This window comes from Pinus tabuliformis, chromosome 5_1 (assembly GCF_031772625.1).
Source record: "Pinus tabuliformis cultivar Carrire ecotype Pingquan chromosome 5_1, CPIR1, whole genome shotgun sequence".
NCBI classification, from domain to species: domain Eukaryota; kingdom Viridiplantae; phylum Streptophyta; class Pinopsida; order Pinales; family Pinaceae; genus Pinus; species Pinus tabuliformis.
In genome coordinates this window covers 666,654,963-666,660,962 of record NC_142305.1, presented here as the reverse complement: position 1 = coordinate 666,660,962, position 6,000 = coordinate 666,654,963, and the positions used below count along the sequence as shown (strand labels likewise).

The 6,000-nt window shown below is 37.6% G+C and overlaps 1 protein-coding gene across 2 annotated transcripts in view; it reads left to right on the top strand.

Moving 5' to 3' along the window:
- The first annotated feature begins 2,245 nt into the window (after positions 1–2,245).
- LOC149166739 (uncharacterized) overlaps positions 2,246–6,000 on the top strand; it is a 332,498-nt gene continuing 328,743 nt past the window's right edge. For both annotated transcript variants that reach the window (XM_089432744.1, XM_089432745.1), the window contains exon 1: positions 2,246–2,708. The gene's annotated coding sequence lies outside the window, so the exon portion shown is untranslated. The remainder of the gene's footprint in view (positions 2,709–6,000) is intronic.

Genomic DNA, 6,000 nt, shown 5'->3' with positions numbered 1-6,000 from the left:
GCATTGGCCATCCATTGTTGGTGATCAAATCAATTCTTATCCAGAAAACCAAATTTCTTCTCTCTTTTGTAATTTCGATCCTCTTAAGACCAAGCGACCTAGTTAGGGCTTAGTGCGAATTGGCTAGGAAGAGTAAGTTCTGGTCCTAGAAGGCCTCAACATCTAGGGTTGAGTGGTTGCCTCAAAATCATTCCTCCTTGGTGGCCGTTCCTTCTAAATTTATCCGTAATTTCTCTTGCCCTATGACAAAACCCTAGTTGGTAATAACTTCAACTTGAGGGCTTGTTGAAGGTTTCATGTGTCTTTATCTTGCTAATACCTATTATTGGAAACCTTTTCTTAGGATCTTGACGTTGTGCCATCCCAACACATAACACATCAATCAAACACTAGGTCTTGCGTTATCTAAATTTGGCCTCTACTTGGAAAGCGTATTGCCCCTTCTTCATAGTTGGAGTTTTATACCTAAATTGTGCCTTTCCCTCAGAAACTTCTTAGTCACCTTATGCCTTGAAACCTAGAATACTAATAGTAGGTGACCTTATACTGAGATTCCTCCCATTGGCGAAAGTCCATAAAGAGCAGGGGGTAGTAGCTATGGTGGCAATGTGCTACTACATCATTGTTGTCACTTGATCTAGTGATAGCCTTGTAGGGTATCCCTCTACAAGACTTGCTAGATTTTGTGGCAACACTTACATTAAACTATGAGGAATTATTCTATGCTTTGATTTTTGAGTCTCCTGATTAATGATTAAGAAAGGGGGACATACCCCCTTTGCCCCTACCACAAAAGTTCACCTTGATTTAACATTGACCCCAGATTAGCCATGAGATCAACATTGGAGTTGTTTGATCCTAGAACATGGAGACGTTTCTTCTTGGGGATAGACTGATACAACTGATAAATCCATTTGAAAATCTAACTTAACTTTGTATATGAGGGGAGAGATCCCAAATATAATGGAATGATATTTTAAGGTCCACGAGACTAAAAATAGTCTATGAGACCATTAGTTCCCTGTTTTTTCACTTTTTGCAATTCAATCCTTTTCCGATTCAAATTGATGATGAGCTGGCCCAACCTTTCAACAATTCCCTCACTAAAAGGACAATGTCAAGACACTGATGCTAACACGTTCTCATAACTTTCTCTGATGTCTTTGGATGCATCACATTCCAAAATGAAATGTTTTTCCAATTCCACAGCCCCAGACGTGCAAAATGTACACACCTATTCTTCCCAAGCCTTTTCCACTGTCTTGTTTCACACTGAAGTTGATGTGAGTTGGTCCTTAATTGAGTAATTAGAACCTTTGCCCTCCACGAAATGCTAGCTCCAATGAACTCTTTTTTTTGTAGATCACACGTAGGGTTGAATTCCGCAATGTAATATTTCTTCTTTCTACCCAACTCTTTTCCCTATACCTTTTTACGAAACTTCTCCATAACAAAATCCTTTAGCTCCTTGCTATTTGTGGGACAAGCATTGAGGTAGATATTCCATTTTTGCATCCATGTGTACTTTTGTTTCATCCATGTTTTCTTTCTTTCACTCATGCCGTCATTGAAGATAACATTAGGCCATCTACCTACTTTCATTTACTCAATTCTTTTTAGATATCTTATGAGCCGCATCATAGCAATTGCTTCAATGGGAATTGCTCCTATTTCACTCAACATTATCTCATAAGGTACTGAACTTTTTATTAAACACAATCACCTCCTGAATTCCCAAATTCACAATTTGCCTCAAACCTTGATATAACACATAGGCTTCAACAACATTGTTGAAAATGTGACCCAAACCCCAAACATACCTATGTTTTTCTTTATTCTCAAGGCCAAAAATTACCCACCCCTAAAATTTATTCACTATTTAAATACATGAACTATTAACCTATTTCCATACATATATAATTCAAAGCCATTAATATTCACACATATATATTTCAAAACAATTAACATTTAACTTAATTTAAAAATAAGTACTAAACCATTCCCATAAAGATTAATAATTTTTCTCATTAAAATAATATATAAACTATTTAATATCCATTTCTAAACATGTATATATATTTTCCCACTTTGTTAGTGACCTCTTCCAACTCTAACCATAACTAAGTTGTCCCCAAAGGGCCATGAAAGTTTAGTTACATCCATCTTCCGCCAACGTTGAAAGCGAATTTGGACTTCGCTAATTTTATGATTTAACGACACGCTCAGCTGATCCTGTTTCAGTGTCGTGAGAAGTACACAAGTAAAAATATAATTGTGAAAATTAAAAGTACAGTTGATATAAGGCCATCATCAAAGAAATTGTCACAGGTTCAGGTTCAACATCAAATTTCCAACAACGACATTCCTTGTCCTCCTCGAGATGAACAGAGCATAAAAAATGAAGGTGACTTCTGTTCCAAATATGGCACGGTTCCATTTGTGGCCCATTGCAAAGTCTTTATACTAAAACCTTCTTCAGGATGGAAGGAAATAATACGTGGGCTGAGATGCTGGGAGGTTTCAAGCCATTATTTAACAGGGCCAAAGCCATGCTTGAACCTTCCTCTCCTCATGCCCGCAATGCCGCACTGCTTCCTTTCCTCCTCCACATTCATTCTTCCGACTCAGGTCATCTCCACGTCCTGGCGTCGGATTTCCACTTCAACACCTGTCACGCGCTCTTCAACTGCGATCAGCTCAATCAACTGGTAAGTCCATCATTTTTCCCCTTTTCCTTTTCCACGTGGATTGCCAATTTCGGTAAATATCGCATTTGCAGTAGGAAACACATTATCAAATGGCATCATTTTAATTCTGCATGTACTCGCATTTTTTAGGGTACTACAGCTCCAGCATGGGCCTCCACACATCTGAACTTGCAAAGCGTATTCCTTAATTTGCATCAATGAACATGCTGATAGACGTAACCATCTTAGCACATCTTTAACCATAACCACAAGTATTAACAGAGTTATTAGATGTTTGAGTTCGAGCTGGCAGAGCTCAGCGTTCAAATGTAACTCCATGCTTACTAGGCACCCACATTCTCATTGTTTCTTCAGATGTCCGCACTGCTCATTTATATATTTTCTTATTATATATCTACTTGCTGACGATTATGCTCATAGTGGTTTTGTTGACCTGGGATACCTTCCAGATTTATCTCCCCAAAAGGATCCAACAAAGTGAAAACCCGGTGGTTTGTCTCTACAAGCCGTGAAGTGAAGGCAGATCATGATCTACTGATTTACACCTTAAGGTATAGGCCAGAGGGATCGCTTTCAGGTCCACATGGGATGAACGATGAAAACCCGGTACTTCTCCTCTATGTGTTGTGAAGTGAAAGCAGGCTATAATCAACTGATTTACACCTAAGGTGTATGTCATGTTAGCAAACCCACTTACGAGACACAGATTGGAGTTGCTACACCCAGGATACGCTATAGAAGGGAACAACATCCCATTGCTGGCATTAGGAACCAACCATAGGGCTTATGTGTTATAACTTTTGCAAATTCAGAAATTTCATTTTCACACTGGATGTTTCTTGGATTTAATCCCTCTGAACTTTAGCCTTAGGGCTGATATGAAATATTAATTTACAGCAGCAAGCAATGGACAATATTTTATTTCTCTTTACTTCAACCGAAGACACCAGGCAGCGAAATAAAAAACGTACCAAACATATCCCAACAAATTTAAGCCCTCAGGGTACACTTTTCCAAGAATATACCACATCTGAAATCACTTTGTTTACAGCAGATTTACATCAGTGAATCTGCTCTCTTAACTTCAAGATATATGTTAAATGACTCAACAATTTTAGCCCTATGTTATATCAAATCAATATGAACAACAAGTGTTGAAAATGATCCAATCAAGAAGACAATACAAGTCGAAAATAAAATCTTCAATATACACAACTTTGGACAGCTGGAATTTTAATCTCTCTCTCTCGCTATATATATATATATATATAGCATATCACAAACTGGTATAATTTTCAAGTTCACTAAAGACCCAGTTAGGGAAAATGTGAAAACCCTAGCCACCATCAAAGATCCACAATCCGCAAGCATCAACACTGGCAAGTCCCACTTGGCTCCAATATCAAGCTTGTATCGCACAAGCTCTCCACACTTTCATTGTTGTCTTCCTTAGAGTCTACAAACCTTAGACATGTTGCATCACACAAGTACATGGCAAGACAACTGTAGCACTAGCCTCCAAATCTACATGTGCATCCTAAGGTTTGAATCCTCAAACCCTAGCCCTTCAACTCTTGCATCATCACAAGCACGGAGACCTTCATGGCTCATCAAGGATACAGTAACTGAGCTTCTTCCAAGCAATGCATCACATCAAGCTCAAGACTCATCAATCTCATCTCTCCTAGTGTTATTAGGTTTGGCTGTTTTTTGCCCCAAAGTGGTCTGATTGGTGGGTTGGAACTGCAAATGGCCAGTTTGGCATTGTATCAACCATTTTCACCGAACTCACTGGTTCTGTACCCACTGTCATTAAGACGCACTCAGACCGACAAAAAACAATTTAAATTTTTTTTTTTTTCTTGAAGGGATTGCCCACTTCCAATATAGCCCTAGCCCCCCCTAAATTTTATTTAAACACACACCCCCCTCTATTTCTTTCACACTATTCATTTGAGCTTCTTGAAATTCTTGAGTTGAGTTTCTTGGGTGCATTTCGAGAGATATTTGCAGGGTTGTTTTAAGGGGGTTCTTGGGTAGATTTGGAGAGCAGGTTGAGGGGCTGAGTTGGAGTGCTTTGGGGCTGAATTTGTTAAGAGATTTGGAGCTGATTCAAGAGGCTTTTTTGGCAAAGATATTGGACTGTTTTCAGAGGTGATTGAAGGGGCAATTTTCAGATTTTGGAGGGCTGTTAGAGAGTTGTTTTTCTCTGCTGTTTGGAGCTGCTCTTCTTCTCAATTTTCGGAAGGCTTTCAAAGTTTTCAAATTATTACTCATTACAAAAGTTGAGTCCAAGTTTTAAAATCATTTTCTAATACTTCTTTGCCTTCAACTCTTATTGCAGCCTATTGGTGGCAACAGTTTGGTAGCCAATGCCCTGATTTGCGAAAAATTGTAATTCAGATATTGGGCTAGACATGTAGTGCTTCAATTGGAGCGTTTTTGAGTGGATACATACCAAGAAGAGGAACCGTTTGGACCAAAAACGGTTGAATGACATGGTTTATGTGCAATACAACCTTAGGTTAAGGCACAACCAGTGGTTGAACAAGACCCCTGAGTCAAGCAACATAGGTTTGGGTAACTGTGATCCATGATCATAATGGGTTGTGGAGAGTCAGGCACCAACATTTGACAATGAAGACCTTTCTTGGATGGCCTTGTGTAACAACCCTGCTAAATTAATCCATCTTATAAAGTTTTAAACTTTATAATAAAACCAATTGTGTGGAAATTTAAACTATAAGTATGTTAAGATTATATATATAATTTAAATTTAAAAAGTTTAAATTTTATAAAATATACAATTTAACCTTATAATATATATATATTAATATTACAAAACATGTAACTGAATTATATAAAGTATATATATATATATATATATATATATATATATAACTTTGTATAAAGTAAAATGTTATAAAGTATAAAATGAAACTTTATATGTAATGTTATAATATATAAATGAAACTTTATATATGATGTCATAAAGTATATATATAGGAATGTTATAAAGTATATACATTAAAACTTACAGATTATACGAAAGGTTTATATGTTATAAAGTCAATAAATTGATTCATGATATTACTATACAATAACCTACCTATGAGTCACCCCAGCCATTAATAAAAGCGCGTCCGAACCAGCTAAATATTGATTGCTAAACGAAGAAGTCAGTGGAAAATATCCCAGAACCTTGAATGCAAGGAAGGCGGTGGCTGCAAGTGGGAGGGCGGCCACCGCCAGACCAGGGATTAAATAGCAGGGCCTGAACCTGAAGTGGGGG